This window comes from Schistocerca gregaria, chromosome X (genome assembly GCF_023897955.1).
Source record: "Schistocerca gregaria isolate iqSchGreg1 chromosome X, iqSchGreg1.2, whole genome shotgun sequence".
In the NCBI taxonomy this organism is placed as follows: Eukaryota; Metazoa; Arthropoda; class Insecta; order Orthoptera; family Acrididae; genus Schistocerca; species Schistocerca gregaria.
The window spans coordinates 303,225,900-303,238,572 of record NC_064931.1 but is presented as its reverse complement, the minus strand read 5'-3'; the positions used below and the strand labels follow the sequence as shown (position 1 = coordinate 303,238,572).

The 12,673-nt window shown below is 42.0% G+C and overlaps 1 protein-coding gene across 1 annotated transcript in view; it reads right to left on the bottom strand.

The window, feature by feature from the left end:
- The window catches only part of LOC126298039 (cytosolic carboxypeptidase 6), a 1,900,625-nt gene that overhangs the window by 703,090 nt on the left and 1,184,862 nt on the right, over positions 1-12,673 (bottom strand). The window lies entirely within an intron of this gene.

Below are 12,673 nucleotides of genomic sequence, written 5' to 3'. Positions count from 1 at the left end.
ACAAACAGGAGTGCAGTGAACACGGCAGCACTCCGTGAGGTGACTTTAAAAGTGGGATGATAATCAGTGAATGGCACATGGATCATTCAGTGTCGGAGATAACGAAAGAGTTCGGGGGGGGGGGGGGGAGGTGTGGGGGTTCTCGAGATCAACAGTGTCTACAATGATTTTTCAATACCTCAGAGACAATGTTTGCGTGAATGTAAACCGCCGCACAGGAAAAGGAGTTTTTGATGCAGAGACATGTGGTCGGCTGTTAAGTCAGATCGCTGCCGATTTCGAAGTAGAGCCTCAGTGATCCATTTGTGATAGTTGTACGTAGACAAATACACCGTTGAATCTTCAATAGCTGACGACTGACTTGTATCCCCTTGTAGACATCTCGACACAGGGCTCAAAAACTTCCGTGGCCCACGAATATCATCACTTGAACATGGCGGCGTTTGGAATGGTCCGAAGTATCGCAGTTCCAGTTGTATCGCGCTGATGATTCGAGTGTGGCGAATGTCCTGTAGAGCCATATACCTTTCTTTTTCACAAGATTGTGCTACGTAGGAAAATACTGATTTGCGGTCTGGTGCTATGGTCCCAAATAGGGCGCTCTCTAAAGCTGCAAGGACAATGACAGGTGCACATTATGTGGACTCTCCTGCAGTCCATCTTCATTCCTTTCTGGCAGCATAACACTCTTAGGGAGATGCCTCGTTTCACATGACAATGCGACGTGTAACTGCTGTTTGGTTGAGGATTCATGTTAACACTCCAGTGAATTCACTTGGCCCCAGATAATCCACTCTTAATCCAACTCAGACTTTACAGGATGCTATTGATACCAGTGCACGTTCAATGAACCCAGCATCAACTGCATAACAACTATTTTGGGTAGCACTGCTAGACAGGTGAATTAATGTCTTATCGGAAGCATTCCCCCATCATTCCGTAACGCGCTGTGAAGGTACACGGATGAGCGACTCGCTATTAACATTACCTTCTGTGTGTTTTTATGACGTCTGGTTATTAACTATTATCAACCATTATTACAATTTTTACAGAAACCAGATGGCAGTTATAAGAGTCGAGGGCCATGTAAGGGAAGCAGGGGTTGGGAAGGGAGTGAGACAGGATTGTAGCCTCTCCCCTATATTATTCAATCTCTATATTGAGCAAGCAGTAAAGGAAACAAAAGAAAAATTCGGAAGAAATTAAAACTTAAGAGGTTTCCCGAAGACATTGTAATTCTGTCAGAGACAGCAAAGGACTTGGAGGAGCAGCTGAACGGAATGGACAGTGTCTTGAAAGGAGGATATAAGATGAACATCAACAAAAGCAAAACGAGGATAATGTAATTTAGTCGAATTAAATCGGGTGATGCTGAGGGAATTAGATTAGGAAATGAGACACTTAAAGTCGTAAAGGAGTTTTGCTATTTGGGAAGCAAAATAATTGATGATGGTCGAAGTAGAGAGGATATAAAATGTAGACTGGCAATGGCAAGAAAAGCGTTTCGGAAGAAGAGAAATTAGTTTACATCGCGTATTGCTTTAACTGTCAGGAAGTCGTTTCTGAAAGTATTTGTATGGAGTGTAGCCATGTATGTAAGTGAAACATGGACGATGAATAGTTTAGACAAGAAGAGAATAAAAGCTTTCGAAATGTGGTGCTACAGAAGTATGCTGAAGATTAGATGGGCAGATCACATAATTAATGAGTAGGTATTGAATAGAATTGGGGAGAAGAGGAGTTCGTGGCACAACTTGACTAGAAGAAGGGATCGGTTGGTAGGACATGTTCTGAGGCATCAAGGGATCACCAATTTGGTACTGGGGGCAGCGTGGAGGGTACAAATCGTAGAGGGAGACCAAGAGATGAATACACTAAGCAGATTCAGAAGGATGTAGGCTCCAGTAGGTACTGGGAGATGAAGAAGCTTGCACAGAATAGAGTAGCATGGAGAACTGCATCAAACCAGTCTCAGGACTGAAGACCACAAGAACAATAACATAGTTATTAATTTTAGGTATACCTTGGAAAATGTAAATACGGGTGGCTGCTATCCACCCGACCGCGAGTCCAGTAGTAACGTTCGACGTGACTTACTTCGTCACTACTCACACTGAAAGTAGGCTGGGCTCACGTGTCAATAAGGGTCTGATAGCTGAAAATGTGGCTCAGACGACACTGCTTTGGTCTCTCATACTTCGACTTGTAACTCGTTCAGTCAGCTATAGTCATATTGAAATCATTCAAAAAATGGTTCAAATGGCTCTGAGCACTATGGGACTTAACATCTGAGGTCATAAGTCCCCTAGAACTTAGAACTACTTAAACCTAACTAACCTAAGGACATCACACACTTCCAGGATTCGAACCTGCGACCGTAGCGGTAGCGCGGTTGCAGACTGAAGCTCCTAGAACTGCTAGGCCACATCGGCCGGCTGAAATCATTCACTTGTCGGTTTGCTTCATGATGTTTTGCAGAAGATATTGTCACTCGACGTCGTGACTCCTAAATATATGTGGCAGTCAAATGAAAACGAGACACATGGGAAAAATTAATATTCTCTTTATTATTTCAAAAGCAATCTCCATAATAGTTTATACATTCATCTCACTCTGAAACAAGACAGTCAATGCATTCATGGAAAAATGTTTGCTGTTGCCTATCATGATTGTGCCCAGGCGTGCATCTCTTCCTCCGAAGCAAATAAACGGCATCAGTGTGTTTCCTCAGGGCTCCAAAAATATGCAAGTCGCGTGGGGAGAGATCGGGACTGTATGGATAACGTGTAAGGGTTTCCTAGCGAATCTTCTGCAGCATACTTGAATCATCCTTAGGAAGGACATATCGTTGGGCCCACATGCTTCCGGCGAAGAGGCGCACGCCTGAATACAATCATAGTTGTTGAGGCAACAGCAGAGATTTTTCCATGAAGCCAGTGACAGTCTTGTCTCATAGTGGGCTGAATACCGGATGATCAAGAAGTCAGTATGAATTGGAAAACTGAATAAATCACGGAATAATATAAATAGAGAGGTACAAATTGACGCACATGCTTGGAATGACATGGGGTTTTATTAGAACCAAAAAATACAAAAGTTCAAGAAATGTCCAACAGATGGCGCTGCATCTGATCAGAATAGCAATAATTAGCATTACAAAGTAAGACAAAGCAAATATGATGTTCTTTACAGGAAGTGCTCAATATGTCCACCATCATTCTTCAACAATAGCTGTAGTCGAGGACTAATGTTGTGAACAGCACTGTAAAGCATGTCCGGAGTTATGGTGAGGCATTGGCCTCGGATGTTGTCTTTCAGCATCCCTGGAGATGTCGGTCGATCACGATACACTTGCGACTTCAGCCAACAATCACACGGACTGAAGTCTGGGGACCTGGGAGGCCAAGCATTACGAAAGTGGTGGCTGAGCACAAGATCATCACCAAACGACGCGCGTAAAAGATCTTTCACTCGTCTAGCAATATGGGGTGGAGCTCCATCCTGCATGCACATCGTACGTTCCAGCTGGTATTTATCAGCCAGGCTGGGGATGATGCGATTCTGTAACGTATCTGGCGTACCTCTCACTCGTCATGGTAGCAGTTTTGCTGTCCAGCGCCATCTGTCGGAAATTTTGTGAACTTTGTTTTTTTCGGTTCTAATAAAACCCCATGTCATTCCAGGCATGAGTGTCAATTTTTACCTCTCTGTCTACATTATTCCGTGGTTTATTAAGTTTAAAATTTATACTGACTTTTGATTACCCGGTATATCAACACTGAAATAATAAACTGTCTACTTACTTTTTTTCCATATTTCTCTTCATTTTAATGTCCTTTATACAGGGTGTTTAAAAAATGACCGGTATATTTGAAACAGCAATAAAAACTAAACGAGCAGCTATAGAAATACACCGTTTGTTGCAATATGCTTGGGACCACAGTACATTTTCAGGCGGATAAACTTTCGAAATTACAATAGTTACAATTATCAACAACACATGGCGCTGCAAGTGATGTGAAAGATATAGAAGACAACGCAGTCTGTGGGTGCACCATTCTGTACGTCGTCTTTCTGCTGTAAGCGTGTGCTGTTCACAACGTGCAAGTGTGCTGTGTACAACATGGTTTATTCCTTAGAACAGAGGATTTTTCTGGTGTTTGGTGTTGGAATTCCACCGCCTAGAACACAGTGTTGTTGCAACAAGACGAAGTTTTCAACGGAGGTTTAATGTAACCAAAGGACCGAAAAGCGATACAATAAAGGATCTGTTTGAAAAATTTCAACGGACTGGGAACGTGACGGGTGAACGTGCTAGAAAGGTAGGGCGACCGCGTACGGCAAGCACATAGGGCAACGCGCAGCTAGTGCAGCAGGTGATCCAACAGCGGCCTCGGGTTTCTGTTCGCCGTGTTGCAGCTGCGGGCCAAATGACGCCAACGTCCACGTATCGTCGCATGCACCAGAGTTTACACCTCTATCCATACAAAATTCAAACGCGGCAACCCCTCAGCGCCGCTACCATTGCTGCACGAGAGACATTCGCTAACGATATAGTGCACAGGATTGATGACGGCGATATGCATGTGGGCGGCCGGCCGCGGTGGTCTCGCGGTTCTAGGCGCGCAGTCCGGAACCGTGCGACTGCTACGGTCGCAGGTTCGAATCCTGCCTCGGGCATGGATGTGTGTGATGTCCTTAGGTTAGTTAGGTTTAAGTAGTTCTAAGTTCTAGGGGACTAATGACCACAGCAGTTGAGTCCCATAGTGCTCAGAGCCATATGCATGTGGGCAACATTTGGTTTACTGACGAAGCTTATTTTTACCTGGACGGCTTCGTCAATAAAGAGAACTGGCGCATATGGGGAACCGAAAAGCCCCATGTTGCACTCCCATCGTCCCTGAATCCTCAAAAAGTACTGGTCTGGGCCGCCATTTCTTCCAAAGGAATCATTGGCCCATTTTTCAGATCCAAAACGATTACTGCATCACGGTATCTGGACATTCTTCGTGAATTTGTGGCGCTACAAACTGCCTTAGACGACACTGCGAACACATCGTGGTTTATGCAAGATGGTGCACGGCCACATCGCACGGCCGACGTCTTTAATTTCCTGAATGAATATTTCGATGATCGTGTGATTGCTTTGGGCTATCCGAAACATACAGGAGGCGGCGTGGATTGGCCTCCCTATTCGCCAGACATGAACCCCTGTGACTTCTTTCTGTGGGGACACTTGAAAGACCAGGTGTACCGCCAAAATCCAGAAACAATTGAACAGCTGAAGCAATACATCTCATCTGCATGTGAAGCCATTCCGCCAGACACGTTGTCAAAGGTTTCGGGTAATTTCATTCAGAGACTACGCCACATTATTGCTACGCATGGTGGATATCTGGAAAATATCGTACTATAGAGTTTCCCAGACCGCAGCGCCATCTGTTGTTGACAATTGTAACTACTGTGATTTCGAAAGTTTATCTGCCTGAAAATGTACTGTTGTCCCAAGCATATTGCAACAAACGGTGTAATTCTATCGCTGCTCGTTTAGTTTGTATTGCCGTTTCAAATATACCGGTCCTTTTGGAAACACCCTGTATGTGTTTCGGTATTATGTGTTGTGTTGCAACCGCTGTTTAAGAATTAATGGTATGTAAGCCACCAAATATTGTTACAAACAACAGAATGCTGAACACTGGTGGACGTTAGAAGAATTATTGTCGAATTATATCAAACGTTATTTCTCTGTTGTCAGAGCTTCAGCCTCGAAAGCACCTACAAACCATCAAAAGCATCCGTGGTGCATGGATACCTGAGCATTTTAGTCTACCTTCAGTAGTCATTTGGCTACGTTCGTTCCGCGATTGTGGTAACAATTATCGTGTTATAGATTATTCAGTTTACTACTCGTGCAAAGTATCAAAACAATTGTTGTTTACATAAAAAGTATGTCGCTGGCGCACCACATCGACAGTAACCACGATATTTAGTAAATAATTAATAAATATTGATGTCATTCGCGTCTGAGTTATAGATGTCCATCTTGACAACACTCCCATTCTCCTCCGTAGCACCGACCGAGGTGGCCCAGTGGTTAGGCACTAGACTCGCTTTCGGGAGGACGACGGTTCAATCCAGCGTCCGGCCATCCTGATTTAGGTTTTCCGTGATATCCCTAAATCGCTCCAGGCAAATTCCGGGATGGTTCCTTTAAAAGGGCACGGCCGACTTTCTTCCCCGTCCTTCCCCAATCCGATGAGACCGATGACCTCGCTGTCTGGTCTCCTTCCCAAAAACAACCCAACCCATCCTCCGTAGTAGACACTCCAGACGTCATACGCACACCACATGGAGGCTCCCTAGCTTGGGAACACCCCAACAGTTGTCTAATTGTGCTCACTACACCAAGGGAATAATAATCATTTGGTATACAATACTCATATGAAAGAAAGGATAGTCCCGTTTAATAAAAGAATTTTAGTGATTTGGATACATCACATAGTTTCCTACACACCACAATACCTTGCTCGGTTTGTTGCATGAAATCATCGCCTCATGCACTGACATGAGAACGAACGTAAGGGTGAAGAATGTTACTTCTATGACTTACATTTAATGTAGAATTGCTGTAACATTGTTATTTGTGTGTGAATGCGATTCGACGTACAAAGCTCTCAATACTGACTGTAGTTAAATGGTTCAAGTTGCTCTGAGCACTATGGGACTTAGCTTCTGAGGTCATCAGTCCCCTAGAACTTAGAACTACTTAAACCTAACTAACCTAAGGACATCACACACATCCATGCCCGAGGCAGGATTCGAACCTGCGACCGTAGCGATCGCGCGGTTCCTGACAGTAGGGCCTAGAACCGACCGGCCACCCCGGCCGGCGCCAGAGTTAATACGTACATGTTATGGATGGCTTTATAGGCACGAAGCCAAAGGACAATGATAAAGACATGCATAGTCACAGTCTCACACCGAAAGACGTTACACACCTTTGTTGCCCTTTAGAAAGTTGTCAGAGTAACAGGTCGATTTCCTCGCTGTATCAAAATATACTTTTTTCACAGTAAAGGCACTGGACTCGTATTAAGGTGTTGTGGGATGTGCTAGAGCGGTTCTAGGCGCTTCAGTCCGGAAACACGTGGCTGCTACGGTCGCAGTTTAGAAAACTCCCTCGGGCATGGACGTGTGTGATGTCCTTAGGTTAGTTAGGTTTAAGTCGATCTAAGTTCTAGGGGACTGATGACCTCAGATGTTAAATCTCATAGTGCTTAGTGCCATTTTTTTGTTGTGGGATGCAGTTCATCATCACCAAAATATCTGGATGAATTTTTAATAGTATGTTAGATTTTCTTCGTCGTTCCGCAAACTGAGGCTGTACTCCGCCTTTAATGACTGCGTTAACAAGGACATGTTGCATACAAAACTTTATTTGGATTCATGCGACGCTCCAAGGAAGCTGTATGCTGCACCTTTCCATGCGTCACAGACATATCGTCTTTTATGCGAGATGTAGCTTCCTCTTTATAAATATGCGCAATGGTTCCACTTAATTACAACATAAGTTTGTGGATTAATAGTCCTACACATTAGAAAGTGTTGCAAAAACGTCACCAACGTCAATACGGGTGAGCTGACACAAGTGGGTGGTTTCTATATAAAAATGCATAGTATGAATATTATTACAGGAAGTATGTACAGTAGTCTATTACAGTGAAGAACGCACTGTTGGTATATATTTGGCAAGAAAGTATATTTTACAGAAGTTAAACTCTTTAAAATGTGCTGCCGTATTCAAATAACTTAACGAAAAAATCATCTTGTTACAGTTGAATTAGAAGATAATTAAAAACTACGAGGAGCTAGCTCCTTTTGAAGCGTATTTTAACGTTACCTAACTCTTCCCGAAATTTTTGTTTTAAGTATTTTTTTTTTTTATAGCAGCAATGGAGAAATTTTCAACGTAGAGCACACCTCTAGGCCTTAACAAACGAAAACGTAATTTTTTTGATGTGAACACCCATCATTCCTCAAAGGTGCCACTTTTTAAATATTTTTAGTGTTCATTGTTGTAATTAACTCTTTCAGGCATCCTTCCCTACATGTAATTTTTAATTGAAGAAGTTAGCTTTTCAGTGTGTGTCAAATGTGCTAGCCAAAGCTTTATTTCCGAGAACAATTTATAATGATCTGGAGGTAATAATCTACAAAAACCTATAGACTAATTCCTTGTTATCAACTCGGTAAACTTATGTACCATTAAGTTACGGGAGTTTTGAACAGGAATACTCTACAGGGACAGAATTAGCTATAAAAACGGAGCAGCAGCATTAAGAAAGTCGTCTGGTAATTTGCTCTCTCAGGTGTCCTAGGCTAAAATTACATTTTAAGTGAAGAAGTTACTACAATGCAGTTCAACTTGAGTAGAATATTTGCTTGTTGGTGTGTCGCAAATGTGCTGGACAATGCGTTTTCTCAGAAAACAATTTGCTACGATAAGTAGGTAATAACCTACATAATTCTTGAGACTAATTCAATATTACCTATTCTATAAGCTTATGTAGCACTAAATTGCATGACATCTTGAACATGGGTATTCCAAAGATCCATAAGAAGCTGTAAAAACGGAGGAGCAGCTTCATGGAAAATCGTTTGGCCCTCTCCTCATCTCTCCGACATTTCGATTAAGTTTTACGACTGCTATTAATCACTTCCCTTTTCCGATTCCACCAGAGAGACCACGTTAGCAGGCTGATAGCACTATGCTTCACTGTAATATTAAGGCATTAAAGAGGGTGATCGTGCAAATCATATTCCCCCTGGAACTACCACGATTCGTTCTCTGGCCTCGAAGTCAATTTCGCTGTCCCATAAACGCCAAGAAGAAGTCATGTATCCTTATAGCACAACATCATTAAGTTTAAGACCAAAACCTCCTTCGCATATTTCAGCAATGTTGAATTTCTGTTTTATAGTTCCGTACGTCACTATATACTAAAATATGCAGCGTAACCACAGGATAAGGAAATGGCTTTTCTTTTTGCATGTTAATGCCACAGTATGTTTCAATCTTTAAAAAAAGGTTTTAACTGAAAATGTAATAGTTTTTGGCAGATAAAAAGTAGAATATTTCCGTTATCATTATTATTATTATTATTATTATTATTATTATTCCGATTTCAAGTTTATTATTCGTTAACGTGAGAACACATTGGGAAAAGCTTAGTATAAGTTCCCAAAAGTCATTATCTTATCACTTCCATGGTCTCAGTGATCAGGTGTTGGAAACTATTTAAGAGAATTTTACGTTTTTCTTCCCAATAACTTCCAGGTCCATAGTGCCCCACAGGTGAATATGACATGGTTCTTTCTCATTTATTAAACATTCTGAAATTGTCATTATGCTGTTGCACTGTATTCGACGCGAAAATAAAACTTATAAAATAGTAAGGTATCAGTATTCCAGTAACAGAGGTGGATTTCTTTGTTTCATCAGAAAAGATGTCCATGAATATATCTTATACAAAGAGCTGTCCAATTGCCTGCCTGGGTGGCCGAGCGGTTCTAGGCGCTACAGTCTGTAACCGCGCTACCGCTACGGTCGCAGGTTCGAATCCTACCTCGGGCATGGACGTGCGTGGTGTTCTTTAAGTTTAAGTAGTTATAAGTTTTAGGGGACTGAAGACCTTAGAAGTTAAGTCCCATAGTGCTCAGAGCCATTTGAACCATTTGAAGCAGTCCAGTTAACTGGACGATCGAAAGAAAGTAAGTAAGTAAAATGTTTATGATTTCGAAAGAAATTTCCATAACTGCTAATACATTTTTTCCACAGTTAGGCAAGACGGTGAGTGCCCTCATGGAAAAATTATTTGTAGTTGCCTACAGAAACAAGATTTTGTAGCCGAAAATGCCTGCGTTTTTAATCTGACTAACTCACAAAATCATATTAGTTCCCGTATATCCCTCGTAATACAGTACTGCAGAGCTAACATCATTAAATTGGAAACCCATTACGTAACTGCCACAATTTGATTATCAGGACACGCGTAAATGAGCCAACTGATGAGCCCCTAGGCTATAAATAACAATTCCCGTACATGGACGTGCGATAACTACGCTCCTAACATGTTAGCAAAATGTGCTCATTCAACGCACTCAGGGTTGTGGGATAGTGCGGTAAACATCACACAAATGAGAGACGGTCACACTTATTGGTGACCCTCGTGTAACAGTGCTGTAACTGTAAGTAAACCTGCCGGGAGTTGCATATCACTTAACCGTTGTTCAAAGTACACGCTATCGTTTACAACAAGATACGTAGTGATTATAAAAGTCGGAAGCATTATGGTTAAAATTATGCAGATGATTGAGGATCCTTCACTGATTGTTCTTAGATCAGGGAGTGACTGTCAGAAATGTATGTATGGTTTGTCATTGACATGAATAATGGACTCATAATAACAACATTTTAGCTCATAGGAATTGTTCACACTAAAGAACTCGAGTCTCAGTGCATTTATTAAAATGGCGCATGAAATTTTTCTGCATACTGACAAATATGCCTGTTGTATCACAAAGAATTGATGTTACCCCAGATGGAAAATCCAATGTGGACACTAGTCTGAAGGTTGACGGTGATTTTTTAAGATAGCATCAGCGACGCCGACACTGAAACGTAAGCAGATCACAAACAGGTGCCTCCCATGCATTTCTCAAGACCCCTTACCGCCTGAATCATTCGTTCCCGATCATTGATTCCCAATCTCAATATGCTCAGTCCAGTAGTATCTAAAGTGTGTAATTTTAGAATTTTGAGGAGAGTTCTAAAATAATGTACGAGGGCCATATCTTTTTCCAAAATGTTTTATTTGCAACATTTAGCTACACCTTCTAGCTACTTCTCTGCATAGCTGCAGCACCGACGTAAATATTTGTGATAGTGTGGTACTAACTTTTCAATATCCTCATCGTGGAAGGCATTCGTTTGTGATTTCTGCCAGTTCTCTACTCTAGTCTGCAACTCCTTGTCTGTGCCTAAATGCTGATCCGGCTGTATGGTGATTGATGAAACACTTCGCATTGAAAAAGTTGCAGGAGCGTCTTTGTTGCAACGGAAATTTACCACTGAACTTTGTTATGAAGAAGGACAATGCCTGGTGACGATATTCCTATTCGCTTGTCCTGAATTGCTCGTAGCAGCGATTTTCTCGAATCGCCAAATAATCTCGCAGAACTAGGCAATCGGATGACGCTCGCTTTCTGCTCTGACTGCCGCCATCGTGAACGTCTGTACGTCCAGTTTCAAAGTTACTGCACAACTGCCATACTCCACTGTCACTCATGACAGTTACATCATGTGGGCTCGTGGGAATCAGGCACGGCCCCTCAGCATGAAGAAATGACAGCACGTCATTCACACTTGCAGGAAGATTCTATTGTTCTAGGCAACTTTACATGTTAACTGTGCGACATGAAGCGATTGACTGGGACCCTGTGCAACATTTCTGTGCAAAAATTCATCGGATTTTATCTTTGCTTTTTTCCGCGAGTGATCGGACCTTGAAAGAAAAACATAGCCCTCATACTTAAATGCCCCATTCTTCCATATCCACCCTCTTTCAGATTATGCCTCACATTCAACCCTAGGAAACTTGATTTGACCTAACAGATTTGAAAGTATAGATTGTCCAGCATGACAATTTGATCGCAGTTAAAAGAAATTTTCAGTCAACAAAGAAAGTTGTAGAATTAGTCTGACTGGGATTAGCTTATGGTAGACTTGTTTTACAGAAGTTGTCAACTGTTGTCAACTCTGATGACTTCGGTGATCCTCATCCTCCTCCTCCTCCTAGAACGTCCGGTTGCTCATAGCACCATGAACGAGGCCCAGTTTCATAAAATAAAGCACACGATAGCGTTACGCATGGTAGAACGAGGCATATCAGAACTACATCAAGGAATTCAGAATAGACTGATCTGCTTAATTTGGAAACTGACAACAGACTGATATATCCAGCAGCCACACTAATGAGTGTGAAAAAGAAATTCCGAGTCATGACTAACGTAGCAGCGAGACTGTACGTGGAGTTGGGATGAGTGTTTTCGTTATTAATTTTATGTAGAACTGTTTGTGGAGGTGACTTAAATGACTGGGAGTGACATAAACACAATATTACACTGCGCAGTCACCGTACTACGCATACTTCACTTCCATTAACACATTAAGGAAAACGCCAAAGGAAAGTGGCTGCTATGTCAAGCTTAACACTTCATCAAGTAGGAAATCGAGTAGTCTAAGGTTGGCTCAGATGGTGTCCGTTGAACGGGTTTCTGTTTAGATCCGGCACACTGCTTTATTCCATATTTTTACAACATTTCGCAATCGCCGGAAGTGTGAAAAATTTCTTCCGTCATTTAATTACCAAGGAAAGACACTGTGAGCAGCTCTCTCAATAAAATGGTAGTGTGCAACGCCCCTACGTAAATTTCTGAATTAGATCGTGTATTAATGAAGAAAAAAGATTGCTATTTCACACATTTTCATTGTCTGCTAGGCATTACAATATGCTTGGTTTAGCCTGTGTCCGGTATGAATAGTTAAATAACTTAGCAGTTGTCAATATGTGGTAAATAAGCGAGTCAGTACTGTATTTTCTGTTGAGCCACG